The sequence below is a fragment of the Ixodes scapularis genome, unplaced genomic scaffold, assembly GCF_016920785.2.
Source record: "Ixodes scapularis isolate PalLabHiFi unplaced genomic scaffold, ASM1692078v2 PGA_scaffold10__122_contigs__length_95168666, whole genome shotgun sequence".
Taxonomy (NCBI): domain Eukaryota; kingdom Metazoa; phylum Arthropoda; class Arachnida; order Ixodida; family Ixodidae; genus Ixodes; species Ixodes scapularis.
Genome location: NW_024609836.1, coordinates 86,336,004 through 86,349,508, shown reverse-complemented (window position 1 = coordinate 86,349,508; position 13,505 = coordinate 86,336,004). Strand labels below are relative to the sequence as shown.

General features: G+C 47.3%; 1 pseudogene; it reads left to right on the top strand.

The window, feature by feature from the left end:
- The first annotated feature begins 4,204 nt into the window (after positions 1–4,204).
- LOC8035326 overlaps positions 4,205–13,505 on the top strand; it is a 32,632-nt pseudogene continuing 23,331 nt past the window's right edge.

Below are 13,505 nucleotides of genomic sequence, written 5' to 3'. Positions count from 1 at the left end.
TCTCTTGTCTTACCGAGATTCCGAGCAACTGAAACGGTAGTTGACGATTCTCTACAAAGGCCGATGCTTTAGAAAAGGACACAGTTGAATCTAATGTGGCAATAATCTGGCCTGCTATGGTAATGATGAAGTGAAATACTCTAAATAAGAGGAAACAGAAACTGAAGGTCAGTTATGCCGGCATCCATGCACAGCTGCTGCAAAGCGTCTATAGCTCTCCACCACGGTGTAAGATACACTCTTTAACCCCCCATTCACACTGGAAGCGAATCCGCGTTCGCGAAGCGGTTGCGAAAGCGGTTGTATAAAGATCCAGTGCAATTGCACGCGCATTTGATGTCATCGTGTGCGCGTGCAATTGTACTGAATCCTTATACAACCGCGTTCGCAACCGCTTTGCGAACGCGGATCCGCTTCCAGTGTGAATGAGCCCTAAGTGAGGATACGGCGGGGCTGAACGCGCGGCGCGAGGAATCAGATAGTGTTCGTTCGACGGGCATCCGAAAGGCTGCATTATTCCGCGGCCACTGTGCCCGCGGCTGCGTGGTCTTTCTGCACGAGCGACAACCTCGCTGGAGCTCCGCGCGCGTGGAGCATGAGGCGGCACGAGCCGTGTTTGCCGTGCCCACGGGTCGACGAGTCATCTGCCGGCACCGCTTGAAACCATAGTGAGAGAGAGAGAGTGAAAAGCGAACTTTATCTGCACTGCGCGAGGAGCGCGCTGTCCTCACCTGAAGAGTATAATCTTACACCGTGCTCCCCACTCAAACATCGCATACTTGTTTCAAATACCTATTCCAGAACCCAATCACTCACTGCAATACTTGCAAACTGTAACAAGAAATTAAACACTCAAAAGGTTAGTCATTTTCGATAAAGCTGGCGACGGATATTTTATCGGGGCAGCCTTCCAGCTGCTTACAAAATTGTGCGTAAAAACGGAGCTTGACAAACAAAATATCAGGCACAATAAGAATTGTGCAGGTACCGACACCCTTAACAATGGACAGCGACTGCAAGCTGGAACCTTCTTTGTCAACAGGTTCGAAGGGTGAATACAAACAAACGGATAGCTCGAGCGCGCAGTTTGGACAAGAGCGCAAGCACACGAGGCGGCAACTTCGGGAAAGGTTTCGACTGCACCCGCAGTCCGAGTGGAAGCTGGTGCCGGTGCGCAGTCCCTTCTCCAGAGAGTGTTCAAGTTGTAAGGTCTCCTCATTTTTCCTCTAGACCTACGCCTACCCAACTCCCTCTAAATGAAGACGTCATTAGAGAGTTTTAGTAGATCGTTCCGATACCTCCGATAACGATACCCGATACTCCGCCACCGCCTCCCTTGAGCGTGCATAGTATCGTTCTCGGGGCTATCGGAGGTATCGGAACGATCTACTAAAACTCTCTATTACTAGAGAGTTTTAGTAGATCGTTCCGATACCCCCGATAGCCCCGATAACGATACTATGCATGCACAAGGGAGGCGATGGCAAAGTATCGGGTATCGTTATCGGAGTCATGGGAACGATCCACTAAAACTCTCTATTAGTTGATCCTCGCAGCACAATCTAGCTTGCGTCAGCATGGCCACCAGCGCGTTGTGCAGCCTCTCACAGCGAGCGCGACGCTATAGCATGCGCCGACGCCAAGACGGTTGTGCACCGTCTCTCGCCGAGCTTCAGGGTGTCTTCCGCTTGGAGTGGGTCGGGGGATCCACTAACAATGACGTCATGAGCAGGCCTTCTCCTCTTGGCCATAGAGTTATTATAATGTACGCTAGAGCTTTAGCAGGTGCTAGTGTGTCGATGAAAATTGAAGCAGGCAGCTACCAGTCGAAAATTGGCCTTCGGCAATCCATTCTTTTGGGGAAACGCGGGGGATTTTTTTCTTCTCTGCACTTGATCATAAAAGCAAATATTACAAATCATTATTGCGTGCTACATAACTTGGAACATTTCTCAGTTGCGTGATATTGGTCAGTTGCAGTGGTTTTTACTTCAAATTCACAGCATTAATCGAAGTGCTAGAATAGCTTGTATTTACGCACGTTAGCGCAAACACAACGTTAACGATTTCTTTTTATTGATTTTTTTTTTTTTTTTTTGCAGAGGTTGGCGAGTTTGTTTTAAGCGAACGAATGACATCTGGAGAATCGAGAAAGACTGCAAGAGATACGCAGTGACACGGACACTGGATCAGGAACTCCCTGTGGTTGTTGACAATCAAAGCGAAGGCGACGTGATTCGAGTTGCAATAAGTAAGTCTAAAGCGCCGTTCGCACTCTTGCGACCGAGTAAAGGCCTGTTCACACTCTTGCGACGGACTTCGACCGAGACAGACCAGACCGGTTTTTAAGCCTTTTGCGACTTCTTAGGACCGGATGCGATGCAGTGGAGCTGGTCCTAAGAGATCGCAAGAGGCTTAAAAACCGGTCTGGTCTCTCTCGGTCGAAGTCGGTCGCAAGAGTGTGAAAGGGCCTTAAGACCGAGAGATACCAGACCGGTTTTAAAGCCTTTTGCGACTTCTTAGGACCGGATGCGATGCAGCGGAGCTGGTCCTAAGAGATCGCGAAAGGCTTAAAAACCGGTCTGGTCTCTCTAGGTCTTACTCGGTCGCAAGAGAGTGAACGGGCCTTAACCTTATTCTCTCTGCTCTTGTAGCTGTGCAAAAGTTCTTTTCAAGCGCCCAAAACATCATCCGTACGCTCAAAGTTTTGAACGTATAGAGAAGCCAGAGAATTGGTGTCCGGTAAAAACTACGCGGCATATGAAATAATACAGAGACACCTTTCATAGCCCTCGTATTTTATTTTTTTACATCTTGAGTGTTTTAACCGCTCGTAAAGTTGCACGACGGGGTCATTTTTATACATTGAAAAGGCCCGCATGTTAGTAACATATAATCGTCATCGTAATGCTGGCACACCTTTAACACACTGCATTCCTTTCGATTGTGATTTTGCTTAGAATCGTCGCTTGTCTTTACACATCTGGTGTGGAACACAGGTTTGGGCCTGAAATAAAACAAAGCTTAACGTCGTTCACTGATGAAGAAAAATCTTGTAGTAAAGGCAATTACACTTTGACAATGTAAATAAAGGTACACTCTGCTGGCTATAAACCAAATAACAAAGGGGATTATTGTTATTCTACGGGAAAGAGATAAAATACAGTTGAGTTTTCACATAGGAATACACAGGAGCACCGCATAAGTATAGACTGGTTGATGCCTGCATCAATTTGCACCCCGAAAGTCCCGTAGACACTAGCGTCAGTTGCACCTCTAGCGTACATTATAAAAACTTTATATTTTATGAGCGGTATTGATATAGGCCTCAAAAGCATCTTAAAATCTGCACGATTTTAATTGAAACTATAGCAAACCCCTACATCGCCAGTGTACAGCTTGGATTTTTTCATTGCATAGTGAGATGTCCCTTTTGTTTCGAAACTCCTTTTTTTTTTCTTGAGCGTGTGCATGTGCAAATCCCCCCATTTTAACTCTGTCGGGCGCTGTGTGTAAATTAATAAAAATAACATCGTTTTAAAGTCATCAGATGATTGTTACGCCACATAAACTCAGGCACAGCAAAAATGGCAACGTTCACCTTCGGAGAGCAGCGCGTTATTATTTGTTTTCTGCAACGCCAGAGGGCAGCACTACGACTTCCCGATGTTTCCCGCTACTACGGTGCCTGGAACGCGTCTCCGACTGGTGTGGTTACCGCGGCCAAAAAAGTGGTCCCTCGATTTCCGCCTGATGACGTCATAAAAGTGTCATGCTGTCGCCAGTCGCGACCCTGGCGGCGTCCCAACAGTTGTGGTACTAATGGCAGACGCCTGTTCTCCACTGTGACAGTTCACGGAACCTAGAGCAGCCGGAAGTTGGGACGCCTGGGACACCGTGCCGACAGCGACACTCACGTTCGCTCGTGCTTTTCGCCAGCATTTCTACGGCCAACCGCCAGGATCGCCATGACACTCCGGCTTCTGTGACGTCATTTGTTGCCACATTTGGACCACTTTTGATGTATGGGCGGGATAGGACGCTAAACACACCAGTCGATGACGTGCTCCAGGCACCATACCGCTACCGCCAGTGGCCCGACATACTCCGCAAAGTTGTTGCTTCTCTTCCAGATTTTAACTGGAGGGTATCATCTGGCACGACATTAGCAGGAGGATTTTTTGCCTCAAAGGTTGGATTACAAATGGTCAACATCCCCTACACCACCTTTCTACTGACAACTGTTTGTATAGGCAAGGCCGGTATTTTTTTTATCTTTGCCCAAAATAATATCCTGCACGTGGCCCACAATTATCTGGTTATGCAATTCATATTAGTCTACATGTAGACGCCTAAAGAGGTTTGCAGGCGAAGCTTCAAAAAATACTTACACCCCCGATTTCTTTTTCCTTTTTTTTTTTTGTGACAGGCTATTTTTTATGGTGTCAGAATCAGTATGGTCGCTACAGTATCACGTATATGTTGAATAAAGGAAAAACGCACAAATGCGCAAAACCGAAACCGAAACTGTACTGGGGAGGAAGAAGATATATTGAGGAGCAGGAGCGACCGTGACGCCCCAAGCGGTTAACTTTAGAACTACACGGATGGGGACAACAAATACAGTGATTCAGCGGTCGGCCGACATAACCGAACACGGCGTCAGCCTTCAGCTGGAGTCCGTGTTCTCCGGTGAGGGGGAGGAGGGGCTCTTTTGTTTCCACTACGGCCTGCATGAACAATGCAGCATGCACGGTCCCAGCTCCGCACAAAAGCCCAAGTGGGGCAAGGTCAAGCTCGCATTCTCTGAGGATAGATCCGGCACCTAACGTCGCTTCGTCGATTGTTAGTATTTTTTTCATTAAACTGTGCCCCGCGCTCTATTGTAGAAGATGACATGGACATGTCCATAAGGCCTGTTGGCATGTGCGCATACCTTCTGTTGAGCAAACACCGAGGGTGGGGACATGGATGGATGGATGGATGAATCCGGCTGAGCCCTTTGGATCGGGCGGTAGGTTACGCCACCTAGCCATTTTGTTTTACCATTTAAGCTTAGAATATTTCAATGTGAAAACTATATTCATTCCGACTACAAAGAAAGTGAGGCTATAAATCTCCCTTGCCATCAGTTAATAAGAAAATACCTAGTTTTCTCTCGCTTTCTGCCACCATTCACTTAATCTTTGCTTGGTAATCTCTACTGTCTTGAAATCCACAACAAAGGGGTCAGAGCCCCCCCCCCCCCCCCCCCCCCCCATAGTTCGATCTCCTGCCCAATAGAGGAGAAAGATTCCGGAAGTCACGTTATTGTGCAGCTTTTTTTTCAGTCAGCGTATTTGCAGTTTTGTAGAAGCCAAAAAAAGTCAAGGCCGTTTAAAACTTCCTGTAACGTCGAATTAGAGCGCAGCTCTTGAGGAGGAGGAGGGAAGTGTACTGAAGAGAGGGTATATCCCTCCTCTTTCTCCTCCTGCTCCCCTCATTCTTCAGTCTCCTCCGGGGGGGGGGGGGGGGGGGGGGGAAGGGGGGGTCACCTGACTTCGGGGGGAGGGGGTCACCTGACCTCGGGGGGAGGGGGTCACGTGACCCTGGGAGGGAGGGGTCACGTGATTGGCGGGAGGGGTCACGTGACCTCGCGGTTACGCCGACGGCGACGCAGACGCCGCTCAAGCCGGAAACGGGCCACTAAGAGCTGCGCTCTAAAAAGGTGTATCATATTGTTTGTTTATTTCTAGTATTAAATGTGTGCCTGCGAAGACCTACGACTTTGATTATCTTTGGTGTGTGTGTCTAAACCATAGCTAGAAAACGGCACTTGGCCACGGAAAAAAGAGTGAGGACGACTCAAACCGATCAGTTCTCGATCGGCGGTTTTCGGGCGCAACGAAAACGAATTTCGAGCCGCAAATTGTGTTCAAGTAGTTGCGCTCTCATATGTCACGTACAAATAAAAACCTTGGCGAGCATAAATACCTTGTTAGTGTCCCTTTAAGCATTCTCCTGCGCTTTTTGTACTGTCCCTTTGAACGCGGTTTTTCATCATGGTGTTTGTCTTATTTTAGTCTGTTGAGGCCATGAAAAAGACAGTCGGTGTAAGGCTCCAATTGCCATGCAGCGGGAAAAGTGGAGGACGCGATTTTGCCACCGAGACCATTTGACGCCAATCGCTCCTTTTATTTGCGGAACTGATCGAAGGAAGACCAATCATTCGCGTTCCGAATACACTGCGGGAAGTGCATACCCAGAAGCCTCAGGCAAGTAGTCGGCATTTATGGTCCAACCTAAAGTGACCAACAGCTTAAAAATCGCAGCTCGTCCCGCAGTTGCTTTTATCCTCTACTTTGTTCGTGCTTCAGCACCCCCGACCTTTCATTGCTTCCATTTCAATTGCTTGTTTCAACTTTTCTCATTCAGCCTATGTATCATGGTACGTTCACAGTTCTTTAAAGTTTCGATCCTCCTTTGAATCATATCTGTAAAAACCACATTATCAAGAATTTTAATGTTCATTTTCCCGGTTTCCCAATTAAATCGAGACCCTTTTTTCTGTCTCGCCCCCAACCTGAAAGTCACCAGGATCACTAAAGCAATCCTGGTCGACGCAGTAGCTTTCGCACAGTGGGGCAGGCTCGACAGACATACGCCCTGTCTAGTCTCGCGTGGCTGTTCCCTTGAAAATGTGTGCACTTCACACCTTTCTCTCCTGTACCACTGTGCTTCAAGCCCGCGTGGTTTTGCTCGTTGGCGAGCTCATTTTATAAATAGCCGCTGCTGTCTTTCCATCGAATTGGGCCCGCTGTATCTTCGTGCTCCCACGTGCAATTAAAGTCCCACATCATTACCTGTTTGCTTCCACACCTCAAGTATTCTGCAATACCTTCAAGAAACTCACGTCGCTCGGATTCTAAGTTGGGGGCATGTATACAAATCACTCAGTACTTTGGATTCTTCAAGAAAGAATCGCTAAAGACAAGCCGCCCATCCTCTAACGAGGCTGCAGTCTCAACAGTAATCCCGATAGAATTTTTCAAAAATAAACAGGCGCCTCCCACGTTTGTGCCGACACTGCCTTCGCCTAGCTGACAATCCTCTCACATCCAGTGTGCCAAAACACAATCCCACCTCTGGCGGTGCCGTACTCCCAGTGGGAAAATGAGCTTACGGTCCTGTTCTAACAGTCAAGCGGATTACACAATACACTCGCCCACTATTACTGCGACATCGTGTCCCCGCGGGTCCTGGAAGGGGGACGACTTCGTACCTCGTAGCGATCCTTTTTCCCAATGAAGGTCCACTGGCGTTCTAGCGCGATCTCGCCCGAGGTTGCTCCACCCCTCCCCAGCTTCCTCTTCGTATCGGCCGCTTCCCAGGGCATGTCATCACTCGCATCAGTGTTCCGCACCATGACGGTGGTCTTGCCTCGAATGGGCTCCTCTGCTGCCTCCGTCGACGACCCTCCCGTTCCCGCTACGGGCTAGCTCGCTGTCCCTCTTGGCAACGGGAGTCTTGGCCCCAGTCGAAGAGTCAACAGGTGGTTCCGCGCTGGGTTTTTCGTCTGCTGCAGGGCCCAGTGATAGACGCCTTGTCGCTATTCTTCCTTTGACCCACTACTGCAGCCTACAGTTCCGTCTTTAAGGCTTTCTTGGTTGAAGATGCAGGCATCAAGGGCGCAGCCACCTGCTCCGCCTCTTCTTCGTCCATCAGAAGCCCACTCGTCTCATCTTCCGCCCCTCGACCACCAGCTGTACGCGCATAGGTCCGGATGCAGTCTTGGCGTTCGTGACCGTATACGCACGGCACTCGCTGCAGCGCGGCGCCCTGCAGTCTCGTCGAATGTGCCCGGATCTGCGACACCGTAGGCATAGCGGTGTTCGTCACCGGACGACAACAAGCACAGTCCCACCGTGAACACGAAGTTGGTGGGGAAATCGCTCTGTCGTCCCATCTTTCAGCTGCAAGCGGGTCACTCGGGTTGTCGACTCAACACCGTCGAACCAGTCTACATGCCACTTTTCACTGATTACGTCCTTAACACCACCGAAGTACTTCAGCGCCTTCCTGAGGGCGTCGTTTGATGTGTCAAACTGCACCCATTGAAGCTTTACACGGACCTCACGGCGGTCCGAGTCTATAGGCACACACCAGCTACCTTTCACCTGGAACGTGCCCGATCGCATCAGCATTTCCTTTGCGGTGCTCGACTTCAGGCGCACTGGCCATACGGGCCCCATTCGGAACACTGCCATGCCTTGCAGCACTCCAAGTCCCCGAAGAGGTTCCTTGATATCTTCGATCTGGTACGGCCTCGTCCCGATGTCAGCGTGCAGAAAGACCGTGCATTTCGACGAATCGCTGATCGGCAACGAAGGCAGCATAAAACGATAACCTTCGGACAGATCAAGGCCACTATCACCCCGGCAAAGCGTTGCCGTTTTATCAGCTCCGGCGGAGCCCATGATTCCACGTCCGTTCGCCGCGGCAGACGGAAGAATCACGACCACGCAGACATGCTTGCACGGTTCGGGACCGAGCGGACGTTTATATGTTTAGCTATCACGTTCCACTCCTAAAGGCGAAGCTTAAGTGTCCTCCTGTAATTTCTGAAAATAGCCTATTATGTTCACGCTTGATTTCTGATTCTCTCTTCGAGTCTCTTCTCGGCCGCGATCTCATGGGCTGCAGATAGGAAAAAATATGCACATGACTTGCCAAGCGATTCTTAATCTGTCAGTGACTAGATTGTTTCACGGAAAACGGAAAACTTGCAGCGTCTCCTACAAATTCGGCGAGATATTACTTCTTATAGTTAGACAGAGGAGGAATCAAACTATGACCTTATGCTGAGCATTGCAAGAGCATGACGCACATCATTCTGCTAAGCAGTATGTCGCAACATTCTTTCTTTTTTTTTTTTTTTTTTTGATAACGATCTTGTTTTGACATTTTTGTTTTACGGATTTCCCAGCTTGGCTCTCCCAATGACCTATGGTAAACCGGGCAGTTGGGCATTGCAGAGGCATAGCCCCTCCTTCGCGGTAATCATAAATAGAAACCCAAGGTTCTTTGATTGGGTTTTATAATTTGTCGTAGCCGACTCAACATGAAGAAGGGTGTTCATAAGCACAAAAATCGAGAGTGGGCTTTAATTATGCACTTTTCCACCAGTAGTTTCGTCGAAAGTAAACAATCGTGTAAGCTTACGCACGGCGTTGTAAATTTTTTTGTCACGAATGTTCTTGGAGAGTTCAAGACACTGTTTAAGCACTTAAAATATCGGAAAAAATGTGTCTATGTAACTCTTTTTAATAACAAATTTTATAAAAGAAGACCACTACCTTTTATATATACCTTTTTTCTGAACAGGCAAACTTTCTCCATCCCTACCTACGTTAATATGTGGCGATTATGATTTCCTACAGTCGTGCACAGCATAAGGTTCACCGATCTCGATGGCCTCCAGGCTCATAGAGGCAGACACAGTCGCGACTCGGAGTCACCCGAGATAAGAGAAAACACATATCAAGGACAGAGAGCAAGAAAAACTGAGAACACCGCGACAAAAAATCTCAGACTGGAAACTGCAGGAAACCCAGGTAAGAGTGTTTTCTCTCAAATCCTCGGTTTTCCTGTCACAAATTTTATTAGCGATTTTCAGCTCGAATGTTACCGAGGAGCATGGACTTTTTTTTCTAGTCTAGGAAGAGTAAGGTTATGGTGAATTCCACTCGTAGATCTGGAGCGCTTTCCAAAATCCGCGAGGGACGCAAAATTCCGCTCCGTGGAACCCGCTCCGTATCGACGAGGGGAAGATAAACTCGCATTTTCCGAGCGACCTCCCGACCTCCCCCCGCCTGCATATGGACGCCAGCGACTGGCTTTCCTAAGTGCGTCGCGAGAACGTCGACGCTTCGGATTTCCTAGAGTTTACCCCTGGTGACGAACTGTCGGACTTGGATATTCACTAATTCAGTTCAGCCCACAGTGTCTTACGCAAACAACCGAAGACTTACGGAAACAACCAATCAAACAAATTATTTAAGTTGCAAAAGAAATCTTTTCGGCTGGCTGAACAACTTCAAAAATTTAACACTCAAAGCGGGTTTTATTAATTATAGCACAAATCGTCATCCTTAAATTATAAATCATTGCTTTCGAGAAAATAAAAAGAAATTAGCATACCTCTTACGGGAAGACTTGTGAGGATGACAAGTCGCTCCCTGCGTTTATTGAACTTTCACTCGCCATACACTCTAATATCCGCTCACTAAATAAAAACGGTGTGGCTATGGTGTGGATCAACTTGCATATCTCTTGCGGGTCATAGTAAGCGGACCCCCTCTTATAGTCGAATGGCACAAGCCTACACTTTATTTAGTGCATCCGGAATAACTATTGAGCAATATATTTCTACATATTCGTAATCTTCTGTGTTCATGTCTGTTAAAATCAGTATTTCTTATCTCTTTTTTTCTTTAGAATTTTTCGTCGTGCTTGTTTTTCGAGTGCTGCCATTAGGCTACTAAGATCTCGTCTCCTTTTTTTCCCCTTAGTTGCTTAAATTTGTTCATTTAAAAATATCAAGCAGGCGTACAGTCTCCGGCAATATGAAAGACCCACTGGGAGATCGTGGCCGAGGCGGTGGCTGGCGGGGGCGCTGCGAGCGCTCCGGGCAATTCCATTCTGCTTCGAGGAAAGGACGCTCACTCGGGCTCAGCTAAAGCGAAGCGCGCTTATCAGATTGTGCTGAGCCCCGAGTGAGCGTCCTCCCCTCGAAGCAGAATGGAATTGCCCGGAGCGCTCGCAGCGCCCCCGCCAGCCACCGCCTCGGCCACCCGCTCCCAGTGGGTCTTTCATATTGCCGGAGACTGTACATACCATATTTTCTTTGTTGTGTCCCAGCCCCTAATCCCAAGGAGCCTACCACGGAGTATGTTCCGGACGCCCCCAGACTTCCGGAGGTGTGCATGCTTGAACCGGACGAAGGTGTCTGCAACATTGGAACGACGAGGCGCGATCAGTTCCGATATTTCTTTAACCCCGAAACGGAAGAATGCGAGTTCTTTTCTTACTCCGGTTGCAATGGCAACGGAAATAATTTCAAAACGGAGGACCAATGTATAGAACGATGTCGAGGTAAGTACGCTTTATTTATATTGAAAAAAGAAACGCGTATTTTACTAAACTAAAAGAATACAAGAACTTAGTGTAGGGCATGACACTGTTCGAAGCTGAGAGCTCAAGTCGCGAAGGTATTATGTTCCCGATTCTTGCTTCGTTCCTCCACGTTCGCCGCACTCTTATAGGCTGCAGAGCGATAATGATAAAAACTCGCAACGCCCTGTGTTTCTTAAAATATCAATGACTATAGTCTATATATGATTTCAGCACGACAGTCACAGCAGCCGACTAGAATTACAAACAAAATGTTAGGGCTCAAACGAGCTGTGAAGGTTTAACATAATATTACACAAACCCCCCGAGGCTGGAGAAAACAGGATGGACAACACAACACACAGTGTCTCAACACGCAGGTATTGTGTGTTGTGTTGTCCTTCACCTTTTCCCCAGTCTCGGGGGCTTGTCTGAAATTACGTTAGAATTACAATATCCATTTTATTGTTGATATGCCACGACACAGAATCAATCGGGAAAAAAACAATTCAATAGCCCTCGTGAGGCTATTGAAGGAAAGACCTAAAACAACCCGTGGCAGTGTACAAGAAAAAAAAAAAAAAAACGCGTGTTAAAATTATGCATCGCAGTAAAAATAATAACCAGACATTCGGACGAAGCAGAAGGTTACGACAAGCGAATGTGGATGACCGGCACAAGAAAGTACTCACAAAAGGTAGACGAAAAGGATGCCCGTCCTTAAAGGGGTACTACGGCGATTTCTTTAGCTACCCCAAATCACTATATTTTCTAATCCCCGGCGATCACCCTTTCCGGTATGCTATTTGTTATCGCGATACTAATAATAATTGTTGTTAAATCGGCAAACGAAAATGATCCAAAAACCAGCATTCAAATATACCCGGATCTCGGATTTCCCAGAGCACATTCCTATAGTGACGGACTGTCGGACTTGGATATTCACTAATTCAGTCCAGCCCACTGTGCCTGTGTATGGGGAAGACTTACGCAAACAACAAATCAAACAAATTATTTAAGTTGCAAACGAAAACTTCTCGGTTTGTTGAACAGCTTGGAAAAGTTAACACTCGGTGGGTGATTTTTTGTGTTTTTTTTTTTTTTTTTTTTTGTCAAAAGCACGATTTATCAATTATTGCACAAATCGTCATTTTTAGATTATCAATCATTCCATCAAAAATAACTGGCATGACTCTTACGAGCGCCTAGGAACGATAATCAAGAAGCAAGACTTGTGAGGATAACAAGTCGCTCCCTGCGTTTATTGAACTTTTACTCGCCATGCAGTCTAGTATCCGCTCACTAAATAAAAACGGTGTGGCTATGGCGTGGATCAACTTGCATACCTCTTGCGGGTTATTGAGGAGTTTCAGCGAATATAGGGGGCGCTCCGATCGATCCAACATGGCGGACAAGAGGGGGATAGATTTGCGACGCCCGTAGACCGGTAGCGTATAAATTAAACAAAGCGTGTCGTTCTTTGTTTGTTGCCGTGAGCGAGACGATCATCGTTTCAACCAGGACCTACCGTGATGCTACAGATGAAGTGTTTAATAAGCCAATCGAAGGCAAGAAATCTTGCCATAGTCAAGATATGTGTGCAAGTGTTCGACATGAGCTCTCACGCTGTTGCAGCTGTCAAGTTGAACCGAATGTACGCGGGTTCAAAAAAAGGTACTGTACATATCAACAATGTTCGCGCGTTGAAACTATGACGTGTACTATCGGAAACAATATGAGCGCGAACGCGCCTCCGCGGCGACAAGCGGAGGCGTGTTCACGCTCGTATTATTTCCGATAGTACTTTATCTAAGACTAAACTTATCGGTCTGCGGCTACAAACATTTTCGTTGACGTTGCTTAGATGATGTAACCATTCAGGCCTCGCATTAAAGGTGTTGCGAACTCTTCGGTTCTAATTAATTGTGCTAAAAAGCGGTTGAATGGAAAGTATGACAACTACAGCATACAAGGGACGATTGAGGTCTTTATCCTGCGTTCTATGTGTCGAAACATCGGTATCCTTGGTGTTATATTGCGATCAGCTGGTCGCCGATCGTCCTGTTTTTACGCATAATGTAAACAAGCCCCGAAAGCGCCAATCTCATTTGGATGTGCTTGTGCACCCCTACAAGCCTCGTTTTGGCTCTTGTGGAAAGCTTTATTGTAATAGCAATAGTCTCATCGGTCATTCGAGTTGTATGTGCCACGGTGATATCTGCTGACAAACATGTCTGTATTCAATTAAAACTTGTTGTTGGCCTAGTTGGTTCATGATGCAGTATAGAGGTTTTTTGCGCGACACAGGGGACAATTACAAGCGAGTAGACACGGACAAACGTCTGTATTAAATG